Source organism: Triticum urartu, chromosome 2A (assembly GCF_056163025.1).
Source record: "Triticum urartu cultivar PI428250 chromosome 2A, HENAU_Tu73, whole genome shotgun sequence".
NCBI classification, from domain to species: domain Eukaryota; kingdom Viridiplantae; phylum Streptophyta; class Magnoliopsida; order Poales; family Poaceae; genus Triticum; species Triticum urartu.
This window is the reverse complement of record NC_141874.1, coordinates 328724550-328736690: the sequence shown is the minus strand read 5'-3', so window position 1 is coordinate 328736690 and position 12141 is coordinate 328724550.

Below are 12141 nucleotides of genomic sequence, written 5' to 3'. Positions count from 1 at the left end.
TTTACGCAACCGGATGAAGATGCACCCTTTGGACGCCACTTGAAGGAACTCACTAAATACCTGAACATAGGAGTACCAAGCTTCACGGGAACCTACAATGCCACTTTACCTGAAGAAGAGCGCTGGATGATTCAAGTTCAAGTTCCAGGAAGGACGTTCATGCCAGTCACTGAGCCCATAGAATTTTCTTTTGATGCACCAACTTGGAGTCTAGGAAAGAGCATGGCAGCTCACATCACCATGGGACGCATTGGAGAAGTCTACTGCAAGGATCTCAGGGATACTATCTACCAGATTTGTGGGCGCCGAGATGAACACTGGGAGATGATCAGCACCAGGAGTGATAGATCAATTACAGCTTTTATCCAAGAGTTAAACTAGCACATTCGACGATAGGAGAACCAGATGTGCACCGACATGATAGATTTGAAGAAGGCTAAGACCAGAATCAAGGAACTGGAGGAAGCACTCAAGGCTACACGTGAAGATTATGAAGAGGAAATTGAAGTATTGGTGGATAAGAATGCCGACCTAACAAAGAAGATTGGAATATTTATGGGAGGCCCGACGCCAGTAGAGGAAGACGAAGAACCCAAGGAGATTAGCCCGGAAGACTACATCATCATCGACGGCACCGACTCGGAAGCAGATAGTAGCGATGATGACTATGTTGATGAAGCTGGAGCAGATATTATGGAGTCAACAACCGTAGAATATTTCTAATAGACCACCTCACCAGTAGTAGTAGTCCACCATGTAAATATAGTAGTCCGAGTACTTTTGCGATAGTTAGATCGATTGTATGCCTTTGGTTGATTGATTGAAGTGAATTGTTTTCTTTTGCCTCATGTGCATATGGGTAGTGTTTTCTCTTTAGACCCTCTCTATTCTTATATCTCATCTTTTCTAAACCCTCAGATGCCTCCGAGACGTGACCCAGGATTTGCCTTTCCACCGGAGCTCACCCAGTTGATCCAGCAGCAGAACACATTGATGCAGTTGCTAGTCCAGAATCAGAATCAGGGGAACAACTATAACAACCCACCACCACCACCACCACCTGTTGACCACTTAGCCTGTTTTCTTAGGCTGAATCCGCCGGTGTTTTCCAGTAGCACCGAGCCGATAGTAGCAGATGATTGGCTCCGCAAGACAGCTAGGGAGTTGACCACAACAGGATGCACAGATGCGGAGAAGGTGAAGTTTGTCGCACATCAGTTAGATGGACCAGCAGCATCATGGTGGGAGAATTTCACAGCCACCTTCACAGTTGACACTGTCACATGGGACCAGTTTCAACAGGCTTTCCGTACTGCCCATGTTTCAGCAGGAGCTATGGCCATGAAGAAGCGTGAGTTTCGCAACTTGCGCCAAGGAGGACGGACAGTTGGCCAGTATGTGGAGGAATTTAGTAAGTTAGCCCGTTATGCCCCAGATGACGTCGCTACGGATGCAGCTAAGCAGGAGAAGTTTCTGGAAGGACTGAATGATGAGTTGAGCATGCAGTTGATGGTAGCCACCTTCAACAACCACCAGGAGTTGGTAGATCATGCTCTTATGATTGAAGGGAAGCAGCAGCAAATTTAGAATCGCAAGAGGAAGTATGGACAAGGAAAGTACAATTCAGGAGCTCAGCATAAGCCACGTTTTACCCCTAGACCGGGAGGACATTTTCAGCATACCCATGGGGGAGGTAGCTCGCACAATCACAATGGCACTAAGAATGGTAATGGCAATGGAGGAAGCAACGGCCAGAACCGCACCAACCCATCAACCCCAACCAAGAAGGACTTGAGCCAAGTCACTTGCTATAAGTGTTCAAAGCCAGGACATTATGCCAATGAATGTCCTGAAGGCCAAAATGGCAATGGAAGTTCTGGGAAGAAGCCGAACCCTTTCAACAGGGGACAGGTGAACCACGTTAGCATGGAGGAGGTTGAAGCTCAGCCCGATGCAGTAATAGGTAAGTTTTTGGTTAATTCATTTACTGCACTCGTTCTTTTTGATACTGGTGCATCGCATTCATACATCTCAAGGGGATTTGTGGATAAGTATAACCTACCAACCCAAGCCCTTAGGTCACCCATGTTAGTAACCTCGCCAGGAGCAGAGTATGTGGCTAGTCTATGGTGTGATCGGTTACCATTAAGGATTGGTAACTATGTTTTTCCCTCAGACCTAGTAGTATTGGAATCTCAAGGATTGGATGTGATATTAGGCATGGATTGGTTATCAAAGTATGAAGGGAATATTGAGTGTGCTAGTAAGTCAATTTTGCTTACCACACCAGAAGGGAGAAGGATCAAGTATGTATCCTGGCATGTGCCAAAGAGGACCCAAGTAAATTGCCTAACAGGAGTTGTGCAGGAGGAAGTACCAGTGGTAAGGGATTTCCCTGATGTATTTCCAGAAGAGTTGCCAGGCATGCCACCAGATAGAGATATTGAGTTTTTGGTTAAGCTATTGCTAGGCACTGGGCCAATATCAAAGAGACCATATAGGATGCCAGCAAAGGATTTGGTGGAAGTTAAGAAGCAGATTAAGGAGTTACTGAATAAGGGATATATTCGCCCAAGTTCTTCGCCTTGGGGATCGCCAGTACTTCTAGTGGAGAAGAAGGATGGATCGTTAAGGATGGTTGTTGATTATCGAGGATTGAACGAAGTAATGATCAAGAACAAGTACCCACTACCAATGATCAACGATCCGTTTGATCGATTGCAAGGAACTAAAGTATTTTCCAAGATCGATTTGCATCAGGATACCACCAGTTGAAGATTCAAGAACAGGATATTCCGAAGACAGCTTTTACCACCAGGTATGGGCTGTATGAGTATACCGTTATGTCATTTGGTCTGACTAACGCGCCTGCCTATTTTATGAACATGATGAACAAAGTGTTTATGGAGTTTTTGGATAAGTTCGTCGTAGTGTTCATTGATGATATCCTGGTATATTCGAAGAATGAAGAGGAGCATAAGGAGCATTTGCGTTTGGTACTTGGAAATCTCAGAGAACACCAATTGTATGCCAAGTTCAGCAAATGTGAGTTTTGGTTGAAGGAAGTAGGATTCCTTGGACACGTTATATCCGGAGAAGGTATAGAAGTAGATCCCGCTAAAGTTGAAACCATGACCAAGTGGGAAGCCCCAACAACAGTTGGAGAGATCTGGAGTTTTCTTGGACTCGCAGGATACTACCGGAGGTTTATTGAGAATTTCTCAAAGATTGCGAAGCCTATGACGGAGTTGTTGAAGAAAGATACCAAGTTCATATGGATGGAGGAGTGTGAGGCTAGTTTTCAGGAGTTGTTGAAACGCTTGGTTACCTCACCAGTGTTGATTTTGCCAGACCAGACCAAAGATTATGAGGTGTATTGTGACGCTTCACGTCGAGGACTTGGAGCAGTGCTTATGCAGGAAGGGTGAGTTGTTTCATATGCCTCAAGACAACTGAAGCCCCATGAGTTGAATTATGCCACGCATGATTTGGAGTTAGCAGCCGTAGTGCATGCATTGAAGACATGGAGACATTTCCTCATTGGAAACCATTGTGAGGTGTACACGGATCATAAGAGTTTGAAGTACATTTTCACACAGAAGGAGTTGAATCTCAGACAAAGGAGATGGTTGGAGCTTATCAAAGATTATGATATGAAATTGCACTATCACCCCGGAAAGGCTAATGTAGTAGCTGACGTGTTAAGCCGTAAGAGCCATGTCAATACGTTAATGATGGTAGGGATACCCAAGGAGTTAGCAGAAAATCTTCGTGAACTATGTGTGGAAATAGTTCCGAGAGGCTATGTAGCAGCACTAGAGATTTAGTCAACTTTGATGGATAGAATCAGAGAAGCTCAGAAAACTGACAAAGAGATTGCCGCTATAAAGGAGAAACTGAGCAAAGGAAAAGCTAAAGGATTTCGTGAGGATGAGCACGATACCCTATGGTTTGAAGACATTGTTTACGTGCCCAATAACCCGGAGATCAGGAAGTTGATTTTGCAAGAGGCACACGATTTGCCGTATTCAATTCACCCAGGAAATACCAAGATGTATTTGGATTTGAAGGATATTTTCTGGTGGATGAGAATGAAGATGGATATTGCGGAGTATGTAGCAGTTTGTGATGTATGCCAAAGAGTAAAGGCAGAGCATCAGAAGCCAGCAGGATTGTTACAACCATTGCCGATACCCGAATGGAAGTGGGATAAGTTAGGCATGGATTTTATCACGGGATTGCCCAGGACTCGTTCAGGCTATGACTCAATTTGGATTGTAGTTGATCGATTGACGAAAGTAGCTCATTTCATCCCAGTAAAGACCACTTACACCAGTGCTAAGTTGGCAAAGATATACATGACCAGAATAGTATGTCTGCATGGAGTTCCGAGGAGTATCGTATCAGATAGAGGAACCCAGTTTACCTCAAAGTTCTAGAAGCATTTGCACTAAAATTTGGGTACCAGGCTAGAATTCAGTACAGCTTTTCATCCACAGACAAATGGACAGACTGAGAGAGTAAATCAGATTTTGGAGGATATGCTGAGAGCTTGTGCGCTAGATTATGGATCTAGTTGGGACGATAATTCTCCATATGCAGAGTTCTCTTACAACAACAGTTACCAAACCAGTTTGAAGATGGCCCCTTTCGAAGCTTTGTACGGAAGGAGGTGCAGGACACCGCTGTCGTGGGATGAAGTCGGAGACCGCCAGTTATTTGGACCTGACTTGATTAAAGAGTCTGAACAGAAGGTGAAATTGATTCGCGATAGGCTCAAGATATCCCAGTCCAGACAAAAGAGTTATGCAGATTCTAAACGCAAGGAGACAGTTTACGAAGTCAGAGATAGAGCTTATCTTCGAGTATCTCCACTTCGGGGAACAAAGCATTTTGGAGTTAAAGGGAAGTTAGCGCAACGATTTGTAGGACCATATCGAGTTTTGGAACGTATGGGAGAAGTGGCCTACAAGTTGGAATTGCCCGAAGGATTGTCAGGAGTACATGATGTGTTCCACGTTTCTCAGTTAAAGAAGTGTCACGCGGAGATGGCTGACGTACCGTTGAGAGATACAGTGCCTTTGGAAACTATTCAGTTGGATAACGATTTGACCAACGACGAGAAACCAGTTAAGATCCTCTAGTTTGCCAGCCGAGTTACTCGCAGCAAGGTTATCAAGTTTTGCAAAGTTCAGTGGAGCCACCACACGGAGGATGAAGCCACCTGGGAGCGAGAGGAAGATTTGCTCAAAGACCACCCTCAGCTATTTTCTAGCCAACCCGAATCTCGAGGGCGAGATTCATCTTAAGGGGGGTAGGTTTGTAACATCCCAAATTTTCAATTTGGAATGTTATACATTAGTTCATCATTGCATATGATATTTTATTTTTGCATTTTGGTTGATCCTAGAAAATTCTACGCAACTCAACGACCCATGGAGAGAGTTGGGGATTTCGTTATTTTCATATTTGAGTTTTCTCAAATTTTGAGAATAGGATCATTTGGTTTTATTTATTTTATCATCAATTATTTCTATTACAAAAATATGAGAGAGGGAATAAAATGACTTTCCCAAAATAGAGAAATGTTGAGGATTTAATAATAAAATCAAACAAGATTTTATTTCGGAGTTTTTTGGTGTTTTATTTCAATTTAGGAAAAATGTGCGTTTTTCAAAATTGCATTTAGGCCCCAAATAAATGTTCACTTTGTCGGGCTTGATTTTAGAAGCCCGGGAAAATTTATTTCGGGATTTTTGGAGTCCGTTTAGTATTTCTTTTTATTTTTTTCCGAGCAGAAATAAATTTAAAGAAAAAAACGAACCGACCTAACGGGCCGTGTCCGACTAGGACTCTGGCCCGACTAGGCTTTATAAGCCGAGGCCCAGCCCCGGGGAACCCTAGCCTCCCCAGCCCCAACCCTAGCCGCCGCCCGGTCCCGCCGCCACCGCCGCCGCTACCGAGGTTCACCGCCGCGCCTCGTTTTTCGTGTCTTTGGTTTAAAAAAAAGAAAAACTGATCGGTTTTCGTCGGTTTTCGTCGGTTTAATAGATTTGGTTTTTTTAAATAGATCGGTTTTTCCGGTTTATTTATTTTAGCGAGCGTTCGTCATTTTTCTTTTTCTCGGATTAAATCCGCGATTTTTCTGATCGCGATTCCTGATCCGATTTTCGTTTTAGTTTAACTTTTCGCTCGTTTATCGGAATCAGGCGATTCAAGCGCCTAGAGTTTCGTCTCGAAACCCTCTATCCGTTTAACCAACTTAAACAAGATTTTGCTACTATAAAATTTGCCCTAGATCCAGATTACTAGAACGAAGTTGTTTTCTTCCGCCGTTTGACTTTCGTTGCTTCGTTCGATTTGATTCTTTTTGCCAACCGGAGTTCTTAAGTTGAACCTTCTGGTTAGATCTCTTATTTGAGTTTTACCTATGCATTAGTTGAGTACTTATTGTATGCTTGTTTGTTTGTCTGCGATAGAGTATTCGGAGTGCGCCGCCTGTTACTTCGAATCGCTAGGTTTCCCGGATCATCAGCAAGGCAAGTAACACTTTGATCATACCTTTTCTACTACCCAGTTTTATTGCATTAGATCAATCCGCACACATTTCATGATTAGGATCTAATTAAATTGTGGGATGGGAAGTAGATGAGGTAGTACCTATTACCTGTTTATTATCAAACCTTTGGGAGTTACTTATACGTCTGCTTATTATGCCATGCTATGCTAGTAGACGTGGATTGGGTGAGTGATATCCATGACAGATGTGAGATTGATAATTAATGGTTTATCTAAGGTGGCAACTTAAACACACATCTGGGTGGATTGAGGCACCTGGGTATTCCAGGACTTGCCTGTTTTCTTTTGGACCGCCACCCAGGCTCAAAGGGATCATGAGACTATTCATACTAGAAACTTCCGTGTGCAGCCACAAGCTATTATGGGCTCTAGCATAGTTGACTAAGTTGTGCGAACTCTTACAGTGGTAGACTAGCAGATGTAGGGGATGTAGGTGGTACGGTCTACCCGATCGTAAGGTGCTAGCGCTTCTGAAAGACTATGTCTCGGTCATCCGTCTTCTCAAACACCATGTAGTGCGAGAAAACAAACGGAGGCGATCGAGTCTTGTGGGGAAAAGTGCGCAAACCTCTGCAGAGTGTAACAAACTAATCATGGTTAGCCGTGTCCCCGGTTATGGACATCTTGAGTATCTAGTATTTGGATTATCATGTGAATCTCAACAAGTTACTCTAAATTAATTTTGTTGGGTTATGTTTAATGATGATGCTTAATTGGGATTGAGAATGCTGTCAACCATTCTCAATGTTTAACAACCACCTTGATAGTAATTAAAATTTTATTACTTTGAAGTAGGGAAAAATTGGCTTTACGCAAAATTGTAACCATAGAGCTTTCCACCAGCCAAATATGCATATAGTATAGCTGTTTCATTCCATTACTCTCTATGTGTTACCTTGCCAGCATATTCCATGTGCTGACCGTTTTCGGGCTGCAACGTTAATGTTGCAGACTTTTCAGAAGACGATTAAGGAGTTTTTAGGTCATGGTTCTATACTCAGTGATGCCGTTGGAGTTGATGGACTCACTTATCTTCCAAGCCTTCCGCTATTATCGTTATTAGATGGCCTTAAGCCATATTTATTGTAATAAGTTCTCTTTTGAGACATTTGATGTAATAAGTGCGTGATTGCTACTCTGCTATAAATCCTCCGAGTACTGTGTGGTGTCAGCATTACTGATCCAGGGATGACACCGGAGCACAGAGATCAGACTGTTTGAGGTCTGGTCGCTACAGGAACATCCTATGGACATCACCATGTCAAGAGTTCGTTTGGCGAGTGACACGTGCGACATCTACTTCACATACACAAAGGTGAAATCATCTCCTTTACACGTGCTCACTTGACCCCTTCGAGGATTGTATAATACTTGACACTTCTCCCGTGTGCATGCATAGGTATTGTCGAAGCTTCACGGATGACGAGGAGGAGTGCAAGCGCCAAGGAACAACTACACCATCCGCGAGGGAAGCCTGGAAGCGACGACGGAAGAAGACGGAGCCGCTGCACCAACAGAAGGCCAAGAGCTTCAGCGGCCGGACATCCAGCGCCAGCCCGGACATCCGACGACCAACCCCGGAAATCCGGAGACGCCTATCCAGAGAAGAAAAGATTCGGCCACCACCAGGCCGGACATCCGGCCAGTGCCCCGGACATCCGACGTCTCGCGAACAGCCGGACATCCGGCCCCCAGCCCGGACATCCGGCGCCTGCCTGCGCGCAGAGTCGGGCCAAAGGCCCATGTATCCCTCTTTCCCACTTACCCCTTCATGGCTTAGAATATATATACTACCCTCTCTCCTCCTAGTTAGGGTTAGCATTGGTTTAGCTCATATTTAGAGATAGAACATTGCTCATCCACATCGGATCTACTCCACGAGAGAGACCGCGGCCTCTACGGAGAAGATCCCTTTGGATCCAAGACCTCCTTGCGGAGAAGAACTTCAAGACCTCCTCACGGAGAAGACCGGTTACCTCTTGTATCGTCTTTTGTTGACTTTGGATCATGTATCTCTTTGTGTTTTGAGGATATAGCACATGTGTGATCGTTCTTGTTGGTTTGAGTGATTCTCTCGTGTTTCCCCTTGTTTTCCCCTTGTGTTCTTCGTGTTCTTCATGCGATCCGCTCCTTTCGTGAAAGACCGGCCCCTAGGGTTCCTACCCTACATCATCTTGGTATCAGAGCCACGTTGATCACGATTTCGGGGCCTCCCTTCTTTGTTTTCTAGCCTAATTTTGTTTATTTTGTCCTAAATTCGAAAATCCCCACAAAAAATAGCCCTAATTTTTTTGTGATTTGTTGGTTTGACAAAGTTTTGTTGGATTTGATCCATGGATTTGCTTGGTTTCAAGTGGATCTAGCATCTCCCCAAGTTTCCCCATTTTCCATCCACGAAATCTCATCAATTTTGCCCTTGGAATCATCAATTTCCGCCCCAAACGAGATCTTGAATCGTGGGGCCGGACATACGGGCCAAAGGCCGGACATCCAGGCCCCAAGCCGGACATCCGACTGCTGGAGCACAAAATCTGCATGGTTCTGGACATCAAATCCCGGATTTCCGGCCCCGAGCCCGGATGTCCGGCCCTTGACATCTCAGCCACCCCCGTTTCACCGTTTTGTCCATAACTAATTCATTCGGAGTCCGATTTTCGCGTTCTTTACCTCGTTGAAAAGCTCTTCACATCACCCCTCCCACAAAAATACTACCATCACCATTTGACTCCATAATTGTTTTGGAACTTTGGCATCTTTTCCTAGGGCTTCCACCACAACCTCCGCATAACCACCACCGACTTCCGCAACCTAACCAATTTTGTTCCTTATAGCATTAGTGGTTGTTTGAATTGTGATTTGAGTCTCCTAAGGTGTTTAGGATACTTAGGGACGATTGCTTCTTCATCAACCACCACCATCACCATAACTTCCGCATAGGCTTGTCCACCATACACTTCCGCCACCCCAACTTAACCCAATTTTGTTAGTGTTGTGAGTTGTGTCTCCTAAGGTGTTTCGGCTACTTAGGGACCGTGCTTTCAACTCCGACACCGTGTATAGTCCACCACCTTACCCTCCATTTCCGCATTGCGTACTCCACAACCCATCATTTCCATTCCGCAATCCCATTGAGCTTCCACAACCACCACCGCATTCCCGCTACCACCATTTGACATTCGAGATTTTGAGTTCGTGGTTTTTCCGTTTCCTAAGGTGTTTCGGCTACTTAGGGACGAGTATCCATCATCTTTGTATCTCCATCAAGATCACCGTCACTTATCATCACCTCGAGTTCGTCATCAACATTGACCACTTCACCATCATCCGTCCTTGGCTTACAAATGACAAACCCTTGACGGTAACCACCATATCATCTTGGTATCGTGGTATCCATCCATTGTATATTCCCTTGCCATTGCATTGATAACCCCTAACCCATTTTGCGACACTTGCCTATCGAGACTAGCCATTTGAGTATTGTCGGCAATGCTACTTGTGCACATTAGTGATCTACACCATACATTGCATACATACCATATCATATTGGTATCATATCATCTCGTGTGCCTCAAGTTTATTCCCGCATATACACAATTGCTATCTCGGTTTGTGCATTTCGCATTGTGGCCATATACAAAAAAAGAATAAGCTTTTAAGCAAAAGAGAAAGAGCAAAGAAGCTTGTAAGCAAGAGCCATAGCATCATACCACATTGCATATAAGATTGTCATATTCAATCATCTTGGATCATACCACTGGAACATCATACATATATAGCATACTTGGGATAGAAAGTCGATACATTTTGCATACTTGGTTGTGCACAAGTGTCGTATCCGCCAATAGAGCAATTGTGCTAGCGTCTCTCTTGAGTTGTGCAACATGAGCGTTTTCCGTGGATTCCACATTTTGTGCTCACTCCTTGGTTGCACGACCCCATTTGTCTATCCGTGTGTTCGTTTCCATGTGCCATTCATTGCTATTGGTCTACTTGTTTCACTTGCGAATTTGTGAATCTCTTTCAACATTATTGACTCTTGCTACCATTTTGCATCAAATTTGTGTGAAACTATCCTCACCGAACTCCACCATAAGCCTTATTTGTGTAGGTGTGAGAAACCGACAAGAATTGGTACCAATTGTGCTATTTCCTCGTTACATCATTGAGTGATCATTGATCCATCTTCAACATCGGTCAAGGTACATTTGGTATAGTTCTTCTCCTTTCTCCACTCATATTGGCTTGAGTTTTGTGACGGATAGGCAAGGCATTTCACCTTCGGTCTACAATAACAATGACGAGTTCGATGCCACTAAAAACTACACCGACGCCAAGATGCAAGCTCAAATGGAAGAGATCAAGGCCCTCATCAAGTCCTACAAGCGATCTTCCTCATCTTCGAGAAGACGCTCAAGTACACATGCTTCCAAGCTACCATCTCCGGCAAGGTCACATTGGCATCGACAGCATCACCACCACGAACGTGAAGGTCAAGGGCTCAACACCAACAATTGCTCAACAACTTCACCATCTCCCTTGGCATGTTTGCCAAGTGACTTCAAGGCATCTTCGCCTTCGGATATATGGCATCTTCGCAAACAAGCACCTCAAGACTACGCTCAAGAGAAGCTCCCCAAGCTCAAGTCCATGACTTCCATGAGCTACTACGACCTCGACATCGACCATGAGATTCCTTTCTATGGAACTCAAGAGCCCGAGGAGTATCTCGAGTGGGAGCGCCTAATGGACGACTACCTCAAGCTACATCAAGTTCCTCCCGAAGATCAAGTGAAGTGCGCCACAATGAACTTCCACGACTACGCATCCACATGGTGGCTTCACACACATTCGGAGAGCTATGACATGAATTGGCCCAAGACGAAGAGAGATTTGCAACGAGAGTTCGTGCTTCCAACCTACATGGAACAACTTCAATGCCAATTGGAGAATACCATCCAAGGATCCAAGTCCATCGATGAGTACTTCAAGGAGATGAAGAAAGCCTTGCGACGAGCCAGCGTGGACGACCCCATTTTGATGAAGTTCCACTTCATGATGGGATTGCACAACGACATCTCCAAGACGATCTTCCTCGAGAACTACAAGTCCCTCGATGACAACTACATTGGTGCTCTCAAGGCGGAACAAGAACTCATGAAGGCCAAAGCTTCTCCACCCCAAGCTCACTTCGCGACGACCAAGCTCCATAAGAACGAGCATGAGGCTAGTACCACCACGACGTCCAAGCCCGACGAGCTCCAAGACAATGCTCCCAAGTTCGACTACACCACCATACCTCTTTGTGGCATTGATGATGCCGAGTCTACTTCGACTCTTTTTCAAGATGGTGCGGCGACGACTACGACTACGGAGACCATCAAGGACCAAGCTTTGGAGGTGAGCGACATTGTGACGAGCAAGGATGATGCTTCCATCTTAGGAGGCGAGAGTGATGATGTGCCATCTTCGGCTTTCATCCACGGCGACAACGATGAGATGGTTGAGCATGGGATTTTCCCTTCGACCACAACGACGTATGATGACTTGAGTGACTTTTGCCAC